General features: G+C 44.8%; 1 protein-coding gene across 2 annotated transcripts in view; it reads right to left on the bottom strand.

Annotated features, from left to right (window-relative positions):
• Positions 1-14,394, bottom strand: part of SLC4A2 (solute carrier family 4 member 2) — a 205,222-nt gene that overhangs the window by 164,550 nt on the left and 26,278 nt on the right. Inside the window, exon 2 of one of the 2 annotated variants that reach the window (XM_033932743.1) lies at positions 4,357-4,492. The exons of the other annotated variant lie outside the window; for it this stretch is intronic. The gene's annotated coding sequence lies outside the window, so the exon portion shown is untranslated. The remainder of the gene's footprint in view (positions 1-4,356; positions 4,493-14,394) is intronic. 2 annotated transcript variants of the gene reach the window in all.

Below are 14,394 nucleotides of genomic sequence, written 5' to 3'. Positions count from 1 at the left end.
AAATGTCAGCCCACCTCTTTGAAAGTGCTTTTGACTCCTAACTGATCAAGTTTATTAGGATTTTATATACTGCCTATCAAGGTTATCTAAGCGGTTTTACAATCAGGTACTCAAGTGGAGAGTTGAGTTGGTTCAGCGAATGGCCACCAGGATGGTCTTAGGACTCAAGGATCTCCCGTATGAGGAACGACTAGGTAAGTTGCAGCTGTACTCACTCGAGGAACGCAGAGAGAGGGGAGACATGATCGAGACGTTCAAATATGTCACGGGCCGTATCGAGGTGGAAGAGGATCTCTTTTTCCTTAAAGGACCCACGGCAACAAGAGGGCATCCGTTGAAAATCAGGGGTGGGAAATTTCATGGCGATACCAGAAAATATTTCTTCACCGAAAGGGTGGTTGACCGCTGGAATAATCTTCCACAACAGGTAATTGAGGCAAGCAGCGTGCCAGATTTTAAGAAAAGATGGGATTGGCATGTGGGATCTCTTCATGGAGGTAGTTGGGGGGTGGGCCATTAGTGTGGGCAGACTAGATGGGCCGTGGCCCTTTTCTGCCGTCATTTTCTATGTTTTTATGGGTTCTGCATCCTCAACCCTATATGTCATGTCTGTCTGTCCAAGTTAGATTGTAAGGACTTGAGAGCAGGGACCCTGTATATATGTCAGCCCACCTCTTTGAGAGTGCTTTCAACTCCTAACTCCTGTCACCTTGGGTTCTGCATCCCCAACCCTATATGTTATATCTGTCTGTCCAAGTTAAACTGTAAGCTCTTCAGAGCAGGGACCCTCTATAAATGTCAACCCATCTCTGAGAGTGCTTTCGACTCCTAACTCCTCTCACCTTGGGTTCTGCATCCCCAACCCTCTATGTCATGTCTGTCTGTCCAAGTTAAACTGTAAGCTCTTCAGAGCAGGGACCCTCTATAAATGTCAGCCCACCTCTGAGAGTGTTTTTAACTCCTAACTCCTCTCACCTTGGGTTCTGCATCCCCAACCCTCTATGCCATGTCTGTCTGTCCAAGTTAGATTGTAAGCTCTTCCGAGCAGGGACCATCTATAAATATCAAAATGTACCGCGCTGCGTACGCCTTCCAGCGCTATTGGAATGATAAATAGTAATAGTAGTGGTAGGCACCCATTAGCCGAGCCGGTACGTGGAGAGCAGCGGCAGTAGGAGACGGAACGACCGTGTGACAGGAGCGATGGAAGTAGGAGCCGGTCTACCGCGTTGCTTGTATTAGGCTACTCTGCACAATTAACATGCATATGGTTTCTTTGCTATAGTATCTAACCTTTGCGTGCAAGTGCTGGACACACCCTCGATCCGCCCCTCCCACACATCCCAAATGAGGGTCAATCAGCACCGATTAAACATGCAATTTCATACACAAGGTTATGAAATCCAGGGGTAAACGAGAAGACATTTTCCCCTTTTGCCTCTGGTGAGATTTTTGCTGAAAAATCCTCAATTCAATGAACTTTTGCTTCAGACTCCAAATTCTGGCCTGGACTGAGGAGCAAGTGATTAACAGAGCTAATACCGACTGGCCCTGACCTCGACCCCAACCCACCAGCAATTTGTATATATTTTGCAAAAGCTTATCTAGCCAAACTAAGTTTGCACTAGGGTCATCGGGGATGGGTGGACACATAAGAACATAAGAAGTGCCTCTGCTGGGTCAGACCAGAAGTCCGCTCACGCGGGGACCCACCAGGTCCAGGACCTTTAGAGTAACCCTCTATCTATACCCTTCTATCCCCTTTTCCTTCAGGAAATCATCCAATCCCTTCTTGAACCCCAATACCGTACTCTGTCCTATCACACCCTCTGGAAGCCCATTCCAGGTATCCACCACCCTTTGGGTGAAGAAGAACTTCCTAGCATTGGTTCTGAATCTGTCCCCTCTCAATTTTTCTGAATGCCCTCTCGTTCTTGTAGTTTTCGAAAGTTTGAAGAATCTGTCCCTCTCCACTTTCTCCATGCCTTTCGTGATCTTGTAAGTCTCTGTCATGTCCCCTCTAAGTCTCCGCTTCTCCAGGGAAAAGAGCCCCAGTTTCTCCAATCTTTCGGCGTATGAAAGGTTTTCCATACCTTTGATCAAACGTGTCGCTCTCTTCTGAACCCTCTTGAGTATCGCCATATCCTTCTTTAGGTATGGAGACCAATATTGTATGCAGTACTCCAGATGCGGGCTCACCATCGCCCGATACAACGGCAGGATAACTTCTTTTGTTCTGGTTGTAATACCCTTCTTGATTATACCTAGCATTCTTTTCGCTTTCTTAGTGGCCGCTGCTCACTGCGCCGACAGCCTCCAGGTAAGTAAAACATTCAATAACTCTCTAGAAAATGGAAGAGGCGACATCTGGGAAGCTGCTTGTCCTAATGCCTCAGGAGAGAAACACTGTACAGGGAAAAGTGTGACTAGGTTATAGTTAAAAGATACTGAAACACCTGCAAGGTATAAAGGCACCGGAGGCGGATCTCATTCAGTTAAAAGCAAACTCTGGAATGAGCGGCCATAAGATTTGGGTGAAGGGGATAGAATCTGGACTAACCTCAGGAACAGTTTCTGTATGGAAAGGGTGAGGAGAGGAGGAATTTATCCAAATTCAAGAAAGCACGGCACAAGCTCCAAGGGTGTAAAGAAGCAAATTGCACACACCATACAGTCTCTTTCACTGTGAGTTTTGAAGTTTCTATTTAGAGTTTGCATATGGATCCAGGAAAAAGAGTAAAGATTGAGACATCCAGGTTATTCTTTCATTGCCTTCAGTGGAAGTAAAACCCGGATGTCTCTGTCTGTCTGTCTTCCTTACTTCAATTGCTTTCGGTGGAAGTAAAACCCAGATGTCTGTCTGTCTGTCTTTCTTACTTCCATTGCTTTCAATGGAAGTAAAACCCGGACGTCTCTGTCTGTCCTTGTTACTTCCATTGCTTTCAGTGGAAGTAAAACCTGGATGTCTCTGTCTGTCTGTCTGTCTTCCTTACTTCCATTGCTTTCATTGCAAGTAAAACCCGGATGTCTCTGTCTGTCTTCCTTACTTCCATTGTATTCAGTGCAAGTAAAACCTGGATGTCTCTGTCTGTCTGTCTTCCATTGCTTTCAGTGGAAGTAAAACCTGGATGTCTCTGTCTGTCTGTCTGTCTGTCTTCCTTACTTCCATTGCAAGTAAAACCCGGATGTCTCTGTCTGTCTGTCTGTCTTCCTTACTTCCATTGCTTTCAGTGGAAGTAAAACCTGGCTGTCTCTGTCTGTCTGTCAGTCTTCCTTACTTCGATTGCAAGTAAAACCCAGATGTCTCTGTCTGTCTGTCTGTCTTCCTTACCTCCATTGCTTTCAGTGGAAGTAAAACCTGGATGTCTCTGTCTGTCTGTCAGTCTTCCTTACTTCGATTGCAAGTAAAACCCAGATGTCTCTGTCTGTCTGTCTGTCTTCCTTACTTCCATTGCTTTCAGTGGAAGTAAAACCTGGATGTCTCTGTCTGTCTTCCTTACTTCCATTGTATTCAGTGCAAGTAAAACCTGGATGTATCTGTCTGTCTGTCTTCCATTGCTTTCAGTGGAAGTAAAACCTGGATGTCTCTGTCTGTCTGTCTGTCTTCCTTACTTCCATTGCAAGTAAAACCCGGATGTCTCTGTCTGTCTGTCTGTCTTCCTTACTTCCATTGCTTTCAGTGGAAGTAAAACCTGGCTGTCTCTGTCTGTCCTCCTTACCTCCATTGCTTTCAGTGGAAGTAAAACCTGGATGTCTCTGTCTGTCTGTCAGTCTTCCTTACTTCCATTGCTTTCAGTGGAAGTAAAACCTGGCTGTCTCTGTCTGTCCTCCTTACCTCCATTGCTTTCAGTGGAAGTAAAACCTGGATGTCTCTGTCTGTCTGTCAGTCTTCCTTACTTCGATTGCAAGTAAAACCCAGATGTCTCTGTCTGTCTGTCTGTCTTCCTTACCTCCATTGCTTTCAGTAGAAGTAAAACCCGGATGTCTCGATCTGTCATCCTTTTTCTGGAGCTATATGGTATCCCTACTTCTATGGTATGTATGTTGTCCACCTCAGTGATGATAATGGGGGGGGGGGGGCACCTCAAGGTTTGCACACTGTCTCTGCTAGTGAATGCACTGCAGGGGGGAGGGGGGAGGGAGGGGGGCATCTGTCCAGAAGAAAGGGAGCTTCCAGCCCTGTCTGCAGATAGAAAACGTTTTTCATGCCTTTCCCCTTTCATGACTCAGTCACCGAGTCCACGGTCCTGAACCTGCCGGGACGTAACTTGTCTGTTTCTGCCCCAGTTGACTGAGACTAATTTTGGAAGAGAGAAACAAATCCCTGGATGCATGCCAAAGGACAAACACACTTACCCCCTCTCCCAGCGTTGTGAATTCACGACTGAGCAGCACAGGGCATGGCTGGCTGGAGAGGAGCTGACACTGACCGAAGACTGGGCTTGCACTTCCTCCCTGGGATTTAATCTCCAGTCATGTGATGCACCGATTCCTAGACAGAGGATGAGACACTTCTGGTGACACTGGTTCACACACCATGGGGCCATGTGACCCCCCTCCTGCTCAGAATAAAGTATGCCGGAGTGTGGTGCTAGTGCATGGCACACTCCAAACCCCCACTTATTGTGGGGCATTCATGCCTGATGAGCTCCCCAATCCCCTTCTTGTCATGTTTGTCTGCTGATTAGATTGTAAGCTCTTCTGAGCAGGGACCAGGTCTTGAAGGTTCTAATGTACAAATGCTGTGTACGCCTAGAGGTAGAAATTGATTGAGGTCTGGCTGTAAGCGTCCTATGACCCCTTGTCCGCTTTATGCCAATTTGTTACTACATAAATATGAGAATGTGGAGTCAGAAGGTGGTGTTTTAAAATTGATTAGCTTGATCTTCTTTTCACAAACTGATCCTTCTTAGCTACTTTATAAAAATTTTCTTGACACACTAATTTGGTGGGACGGTTTTCAAAATAATTTCCCTAAATTCTTTTTGACATTACTGGGGATCCCAAGTACGGCAAAGGCTCAGCTGGAGAGAATGAGGGGACGAACTTACAATTTGGGGGCCTTCCTGGTGAAAGACCCCTACCATTTTGATGGCTAGTGAATGCTTGGCAATTAAGCAAACGCTGGCACCAAGGCTGGTGGTATTGCAAGAATTTCTGTATATCGGTCTTTGGTGTGTGTGGGGAGGCCGGGGGACAGGTGGGATTGTGGTTTATGAAGGGGTTAAATAGGATTGTCACACAACCAATTAAATGGAAAACTGGGCAAATGCACCACAGGAAAAAAATATATAAACATCCAGATAACGTAGAGAGTTTACTCTAGAAGATCTGAGTCTCAATTTATCATATAAAAAAAAAAAAAGCAGAGAAAAAGACCTCCTTAAAATCACCAACTGAGAGACAAATTCAAAGACTGGAACTAAAAAACCCAACCCTTCCAGAAATAAATGATTATTATTGAAAATCGTTAGCTTTAATGTGGATTGGCCACCATGAGAACGGGCTACTGGGCTTGATGGACCATTGGTCTCACCCAGTAAGACTGTTCTTATCTATTATTTGTAATTTGACATTGTAATCCTGGATGACCGTTGCCGCTCTTTCATATCTTTATATATTGGGATTTAATTAACCTCCTTTACGAAGAGATTCATCCAAGGCGGTGGACAGTGAGTAAGTCAACTGCAATGAACCACATAGCGAGGTATTTGCTGTAATCTAATCTAATTCTTAGTCTTATATACTGAATCATCGCTTAATAATAGGAGCTCGATTCGATTTACATAATTAGACCACAAAGAAAGATCCCTTAACGTTCATTGGAGCTATTGCCTTGAGAACGGGCTTTTGGGTTTGATGGACCACTGGTCTGACCCAGTAAGGCTGTTCTTCTGTTCTTAATGGCATGGAATGGAAAACTCTCTTTTACAAAAATGGTTAGGCTTGTGCCTTTGTTAGCGAGATTCCTGCCTTGGTTCATGTGGAAGAGACTCAAAATAAAGCCTTCTACTTTGCAGTTCCACATTTCTGCCACGAAAGTTGAGATTAGAGGCAGATGTTAAAAACAGTTTTTTTAAAAGAAGCATTTGGGCAAGACTTAAATCAATCTGATATTACTCATATCTTCTGAATGTTCTTGATCTTCAGTTAGCAATTTGGGGGAATTTTAAAGCTCAATGGTATTTGTAAGATCTTACTTAGGAGTGAATGCTTTTTGTAAGCGTAAATATTTGCTCTTTATATGGGCCTGGTCTATACTATCTAATAATGGAGTTCTTTTCTTTTAATTCTATTCTGTAAACCGCTTGGACCAGTAAAATGAACGCGCGGTATAAAAAGATTAATATTGTAAATCACTCTGAGGTCTTTCATGGAAGCAATTAATGAAATGTATCAAGATAAATAAATAAAGCTACCGCACGAGCTATAAATGAACCCCGAAAGGAGGAAAAAGTCTCAGCATTTGACCCTCCCACTGCCACAGGTGTTCCGGCATGGGAAAATAAAAAGCTCTTCAGTGATCGAAACCCCAATGGTGGCCAGCGTTTCACCAATCCGATCACAAACTCTGCAAGGGAACTGAAAAAACGTGTCTCCCTGCACATAAAGATGGCGTCTTTCGAGTCCCTCTTGAGAGTTCGCGATCGGATCGGTCACACCCTGAGGCAGCCTTGGGGTTCCCATCATACAATTTACTCTGTCTTTATAAGACATTATAAGAAGTTTCTGGATATTAGGGAGCCATTGACCAAGTTTTGCAAAGAGTGATTACGTCCAGGGGGGGAAAATATTTGCTTTTATTTTTAATTTGAGTTCAATTTGTCATAGATTACAATTTTGATTGAATTTAGGTGCTATTGTAGTGTAATATGATTGTATAATTTGTTGCACTTATTTTTGGCTTCAAATTGACTCTGTCTTAACCACACTGAAATTTCACTGCACCAAACAGAGCTTTTTATTTTCCCATGGGAGGATTTTTATGCCTATGAGGTTTTGCCTGAATACCTTAAGCCACGGCTGTGGCGGTGGAAGAGTCAGTTTCTGAGGCTTTTTCCTCCTTTATGGGTTCATGTGGTAGCTTTATTCCCTCACAGTGAAAGTGTTCTTCCTTTTGAGATTTGATTTTCCCTTTATCTGTGTTAAATACCAGGTTGAGCCGATGGAGAAGGCAACAGAGCAGAATCCAGACTAAGGGTTAAGAATTCTCTGTATCCTGCAAGTACTTTTCAATCTGGGAACCCACTGGGTGTTTTATCAGAAAATCATACCAAGGATGAACCATCCCCCCAAAAGTGAGATTTACCATGCCAAGGACTGAGGTTGAAGGCCAGAATAAATCTGGAATGATTTAATTGTAGGCATCGCTTTGCAAATCAATCAAGGTATGGCGTTGGCTTTCCTTTGGGGTCTGGAAAAATGCAGACAAAGTGAGGAACGGTAGAAGTCATTTTTTTTAGCTGAAAATTGTCTTCCACGTCGATTTCAGGGCAGAGGTGCTTGCAGTAAATGGAAAAGGGAGGAGGCAGGAAGGTGAGCTCAGGTTTCTTCCTTGGTTTACTTCTCTAAGCTTTTGCTGTCTTGAAAGCAATGATCAAGCTCAGTGCCAGGGGTAAACCAAGAGTTAGGCCATGTGGCCCCGCCTATTCCGCCTCAGTCCCACCCCCACCTCCTCTCCATCCATGAGCTCGGGACCACATCTGGAGGGCCTCCATCACACACATGTGGCCATGTGTCCCCGCCCCATTCCGCCTCAGTCCCACCCCCACCTGCTCTCCATCCATGAGCTCGGGACCACATCTGGAGGGCCTCCATCACACACATGCCCTCCAGAAGCGGCCTCAAGGTCCTAAACCTGGACAAACTGCCCCCCCCCCCCAAAAAAAAGGACGGAATCCAGACATAGGGTAACCCCACCAAGAGTGATCTGGGCCCTTGGGCAATAAGGCCTTGGGCCCCCAACCAGCTAACAAAAGTGATTACGAAGTTAGGGCACAGTGGACCTCCTATTGTTGTCCCCGTGGTCAATCCGCCCCAATCTGTTGAGTGAGAAATAGGGCTCAAAGAGAGCGAGAGCGAGGAAGCTTTCAAATGAGTGTAACACACTTCCGATGATGAGTGAGAGTTGGCATGCTTCTTTTCCTAGCAAATTCACTGGTGCTCATACACGGGCAAAAGGATCCCTCCCAACTTTTCACACCCCTTTCCTGGAGAAACAAATGAGAGAATATCATTCCACACACCGGGTTTCTTCTACTAATTCACACCCACCCCAGGGTTGAAAAACCTACTTGACATGATCATGACATTAATGTTGAACCAACCAACTTAACCTGTACAAATGGCCAACAGTCCAGCCCCATCTTCTCCTGCCACCTAGAGCAGGAGAGAACGGGAACTTCCCTGACGCGGCCAAGGGTTGGATTTGAACAGCTAGTCCCTTATCTTCATTCCAGTGTGGAGTTTGCTAGAGCAGGAAGATCATCCAGAGCTTCCTTTCAAATGAAAGAGACTCGACTCACGCGCTTTTTCAATATCTCTCCAGAATACTACTAATAATAACAGAATTCAAATTCAAAACTAAAGCTAAGTCTAATTAATTTATTTATCTGGTGAACGAACATAACCAATGAAATTTAATAAGCTTTATAAAATGTTTGAGTTGCTAGTATAAATTATTCAAATTGCTACAATTTGCTATAACTAGAACAGAGACTATCGGCCGATGATGAAGAGCTAAAAGGTTTTCTGATGCGGTGGAGTGGTGGGTCTGAGGCCAAATACAGAGAGCTGAATTTGGAGTGCCAATGATTTACTATTGATGTTCTGGAGAAGTCTTTGATTGAAACCATCAATTTTGGGTGCTATAAGTGTTTTATTTATTTTTTGGCATTCCCTCTTGCTGTAGTTGCTCACGGCTCACGCTCGACTTTTTAGCGCATTTGTTTTGCAGGTAATATTGACGCAAGGTATCCTTGTTGTCACTTGTCTCAACATCTCGGGACTATTCTTTTTTAATCACATAGCATTGTCATTCGACACCATTTAGATTTTATATTCCAGGAATCTTTTCCAGTTCACAGTATTTCGGATGCTCTTTTGCATTGAGGCAGCATCTGATAGGTATATTTTATCTTTATCCTTATTTTCCTCCCTCTTTGGTAAGCTTTCTCGTTTATTTCCTTTCCCTTCTCTTCAGCATCCTTGTATCATCTTTTTTCATCTTTCAATATGGCATTCTTGTCACCATATATGAGCATAGTTCTCCGATTTTGAAAAAATTTACACTGGTTTATACATTTTTGTATATAATTTAAAATCTTGAAACTTATTCAGCAGGAGATATATGATACTTTGCCAGATTATTTGGCTATGTGTTTGACTGTGTACAAACCGACTAGAGCTCTGAGATCTGAGAACCGTTTGTTGCTTGATACTCGTAAAAGGAACACAGTACGATACGTAAGCACAAGGAAATCTTGTTTCTCCATTGCTATGCCTGATCTATGGAATGCCCTTTCAGGAACTTTGAGATTCTGCAGTTCAGAAAATGACTGAAAACTCATCTCTTTGCTCAAGCTTTTTTCTTGACCTGAGAAGATTAGACTACGGTAATTGTAAGTGATGTATCTTGACAAATCCTCGTAAAGACATGATGAGCTGTATTCATTGATTCAAGATTATTGTGGAAATGTGATATATTCCATATTGTGTGCCACTTTGTATACAGCGGATTATAAATGTGATATCACAATTAGTAATTTCATTACTTTAATACATTACATTACATTAGAGATTTCTATTCCGCCATTACCTTGCGGTTCAAGGCGGATTACAAAAAAATTATAGATGGTGCGTTACAATGGAAGATTATTTGTCATTTCTAGAGAGGTAAAGAGAAGTCCGGTAGTTTTAATGTGGCGGGAAGATGGAGGTAGGACGGTAAGTGTGATGTTAGGTCTGTTTCAGGAATTTCTTGAAGAGTATAGTTTTTATTTATTTTCTGAACATCTTGTAGTCTGGGGTAGATATCAATAGATTGGAGATCTGGTTATCTAGTTTTGCTGCTTGAATGGCTTGTTCACTTTAAAATGTTCACTTAGTTCTTAGAAACACGATGGCAGATAAAGGCCAAATGGCCCATCCAGTCTGCCCATCCGCAGTAACCATTATCTCTTTCTCTCTCTCAGAGATCCCACATGCCTATCCCAGGCCCTCTTGAATTCAGACAGTCTCTGTCTCCACCACCTCTACCAGTTGTTCCATGCTAGTGCTGCCCGATTCAGGAATAAAAATTAGATTAGATTAGATTCAGCCTACTGAATTGGGTTTTCGATTTGATTTGATTTTCCTGCCCAATTGAATGGGTTTTTTTTTCCAAACATCCTGGTGAGTTTATTTTATAGCCTCTTCACCCCTTTTGCCTTTTCCTAACCACACTGGTGCTGTGGTGTAAACAAAATAAACAAACAAAAAAGACTTTTCCTCTCTCTGTTAAATCCTAGCTCACGTTTGCGGTCTAACACCAGCTCTGGCAGGATACATGTTTCAAATCTGACATATTGTAATCACAAAACAGAAAATAAAATTATTTTTTCTACCTTTTGTTGTCTGGTCATTATTCAAACCTTGTTGGTCCCAGGCTCTGGTTGTCTTCTGATAACTTGCTTGCCAGGGTCTCCTTCTTTCTTCTTTCTTTGTGCTAACCATCCATCTGCCATCTCTGTCCTCCCCTTCCATTTCCCTTCCCTCCGCCAGAGGTCTGGCATCTTTCCTTTTTTTCGTCTCCTTCCATAGATCCACCTTTTCTTAACTTCCCTTTCATCCAGCATCTCTCCCTCCTTCCCCACCACCCCAGGGTCCAACATCTCTCTCTTTCTTTTCCCAACTACCCTCTTATCACGGACTCGCACGGGTGGGATATGGTTATACCGGGCTACAACTTGCTTCGTCGAGACAGAGAGGGAAAGTTAGGAGGATGGGTAGCACTATACATTAAAGAAAACATCAAGACTACCAGAATCACAGATGTTAGATACTCCGGGAATCCCTCTGGGTGAACCTGGCCAGAGGGAACGAAAAATGCTTATACCTTGGTGTGGTATATAGACCTCCTAGACAACAGGAAGACAAGGACATAGAACTGATCGAGGATATAGAGAACATCACTTTGCGCGGGGACACAGTTCTGCTAGGAGACTTCAACATGCCCGATGCAGATTGGAACACACTCTCTGCGACTACCTCTGGCAGCAGAAGAATATTAACCTCCATAAAGGGAGCACGACTCAAACAAATGGTACTGGAGCCCACTAGAAACCAGGTGATACTGGACCTGGTACTCACCAACGGAGACAGCGTCACAGAAGTATTGGTAGGAGATACGCTGGCCTCCAGCGACCATAACATGGTATGGCTTAACCTCAGATGGGGTTTCTCTAGATCAAATACAGTGATGAGAGTCCTCAACTTTAAAGGCACAGACTTCGAACGCATGGGAGATTTTGTCCACCGGGAGCTGCAAAACCAAGCACAAACCGACAACGTGGAGAATATGTGGTCGACTCTGAAATCCACCCTGCATGAAGCAACAAATCGCTATGTAAAAACGGTCAGCAAAAGTCGGAGAAACAAGAGACCCCAGTGGTTCAGTACTGAAATTTCGGACCTCATTAAGGAGAAGAAAAAAGCATTTATCGCCTACAAACATTTAGGAAAGCAGGAGGCAAAAGAAGACTATCAGGACAGGTCTAAAGCTGTCAAGAAGGCAGTCAGAGAGGCCAAGCTCCGAACAGAGGAGAATCTAGCGCGGAACATTAAGAAAGGGGATAAATCCTTCTTCAGGTATATTAGTGACAGGAAAAGAAACAAAGATGGGATAGAACGACTCAGGAAATCGGACGGGAATTATGCAGAATCGGATTCCACTAAGGCCAAGCTACTAAATGAATACTTCTGCTCGGTTTTCACCTGTGAGGCACCGGGATCCAGTCCACTTTTACAGACAAGGGAAAGCAGACCCGTTTCAAGACTTCAAGTTTACGCCCAGTAGCGTCTACTGCGAACTTTCAAGACTCAAAGTGAACAAAGCCATGAGACCAGACAACCTACACCCCAGGGTGCTCAGAGAGTTGAGTGAAGTCCTGGCAGAACCATTGTCTGTGCTCTTCAATCTCTCCCTAAGCACGGGAAGAGTCCCCTTGGACTGGAAAACAGCTAACGTTATTCCACTCCACAAAAAGGGCTGCAGGACAGAGACGGCAAATTACAGACCGGTAAGTCTCACATCCATAGTATGCAAACTCATGGAAACACTGATCAAACAGAAACTTGATACAATACTGGATGAAGAAAATCTACGTGATCCCCATCAACATGGATTTACCAAGGGCAGGTCCTGCCAATCAAATCTGATTAGCTTCTTCGACTGGGTAACAAGACAATTGAATTCCGGGGAGTCCCTGGACGTAGTGTATTTGGACTTCAGCAAAGCTTTTGATAGCGTCCCACACCGCAGGTTATTGAACAAGTTGAAATCGCTGAGATTAGGGGAAACACTAGCTGCATGGGTTAAGGATTGGCTGAGCGGTAGACTTCAGAGGGTGATGGTAAATGGTACCCCATCCAAAACATCAGATATGACCAGTGGAGTGCCACAGGGCTCGGTCTTAGGTCCAATCCTATTCAACATATTCATAAGTGATATGACCCAAAGGCTCAGAGGAAAAATATCATTGTTCGCCGATGACGCCAAACTGTGCAACATAGTAGGTAAAAGCACTATGCCTGACAGTATGACGCAGGACCTACTACTATTAGAACAATGGTCATCGACTTGGCAGCTCAACTTCAATGCTAAAAAATGCAAAGTGATGCACCTGGGTAAAAGAAATCTGTGCAGGACTTACACGTTAAATGGTGAGACCTTAGTTAGGACCACGGAAGAAAGGGATTTAGGAGTAATCATTAGTGATGACATGAAAACTGCCAATCAAGTGGAAAAGGCTTCCTCCAAGGCAAGGCAAATGATGGGTTGTATCCATAGAGGTTTTATCAGCAGGATGCCAGAGGTCATAATGCCACTGTACAGGTCCATGGTGAGACCTCATTTGGAATATTGTGTTCAATTCTGGAGACCACATTACCGGAAAGATGTGCTGAGAATTGAGTCAGTTCAGCGGATGGCCACCAGGATGGTCTCGGGGCTCAAGGATCTTCCGTATGAAGTAAGGCTGAATAAATTGCAGCTGTACTCACTTGAAGAACGAAGAGAGAGAGGGGACATGATTGAGACATTTAAATATATCACAGGTCGTATCGAGGTGGAAGAGGATATCTTTCGTCTTATGGGACCTTCGTCCACCAGAGGGCATCCGCTGAAAATCAGGGGAGGGAAATTTCATGGGGACTCCAGAAAGTATTTCTTCACTGAGAGGGTGGTCGATCATTGGAATGAACTCCCACGGCAGGTGATTTCAAAAATAAATGGGATATTCATGTGGGATCTCTAATGAGGTAAAGGCAGGAGGTTGGTGAGCAAACTCATGGGGGAAGGGTCACTGGAGTGGGCAGACTTGATGGGCTTTGGCCCTTTTCTGCCGTCATTTTTCTATGTTTCTATGTTTATCCAGTATCTCTATCACCCTTCCACACCATCCCTTGTGTCCATCTTCTCTCCCTTTCTGTTCCTTCCCTCCCTAAATCCCATTGTCCATCATCTCTCTCCCTCTCCTCTAATTTCAGACCCATTATTTCTTCCCCCCAAAGTCCGGAATATGCACGTTACTTTGAACTCCCCCTTTCCCTCCCTCCCTCCCTCCGTGTACTTCTACACCAGGGCCCCCCTCCCCTGAAGGTCTGTCCCCCCTGAAGGCCTGCACCCACCCCTTGAAGGCCTGCACCCCACCCCTGAAGGCCTGCCTGTCCCCCTTGAAGGCCTGTCCCCCCCCTTGAAGACCTGTCTCCCCCCTTGAAGACCTGTCCCCCCCTTAAAGGTCTGCATCCCACCCCTGAAGGCCTGCCTGCATGTCCCCCCTGAAGGCCTGTCCCACCCCCCACCCCCTGGAAGGCCTGCATGTTCCCCCTGGCCTCCCTGCACCGTTTACCTTAAAGAAGCAGACAAGATCGCAATGCTAGCGATCTTTGCACTGCTTCTGAGCTGTTTCCACTGCCGCGGTCCCGCCCCTCCTCTGACGTCAGAGGCAGGACCGCGGCGGAGGAAACAGTTCTGAAGCAGTGCAAAGATAGCTAGCATCGCGATCTTGTCTGCAGGCTGCTTCTTTAAGGTAAACGGTGCAGGGAGGCCAGGGGGGGAAGCCGAATGCCAGGGGGTGGAAATAGACGCCGGGGGGGTGGGGGGGGAACCGGACGCCAGGGTGGGAAGCCGACAGC

This window comes from Geotrypetes seraphini, chromosome 2 (genome assembly GCF_902459505.1).
Source record: "Geotrypetes seraphini chromosome 2, aGeoSer1.1, whole genome shotgun sequence".
Taxonomy (NCBI): domain Eukaryota; kingdom Metazoa; phylum Chordata; class Amphibia; order Gymnophiona; family Dermophiidae; genus Geotrypetes; species Geotrypetes seraphini.
Note: the sequence above shows the minus strand (reverse complement) of the source record. Positions and strands in the feature narration are given on the sequence as shown.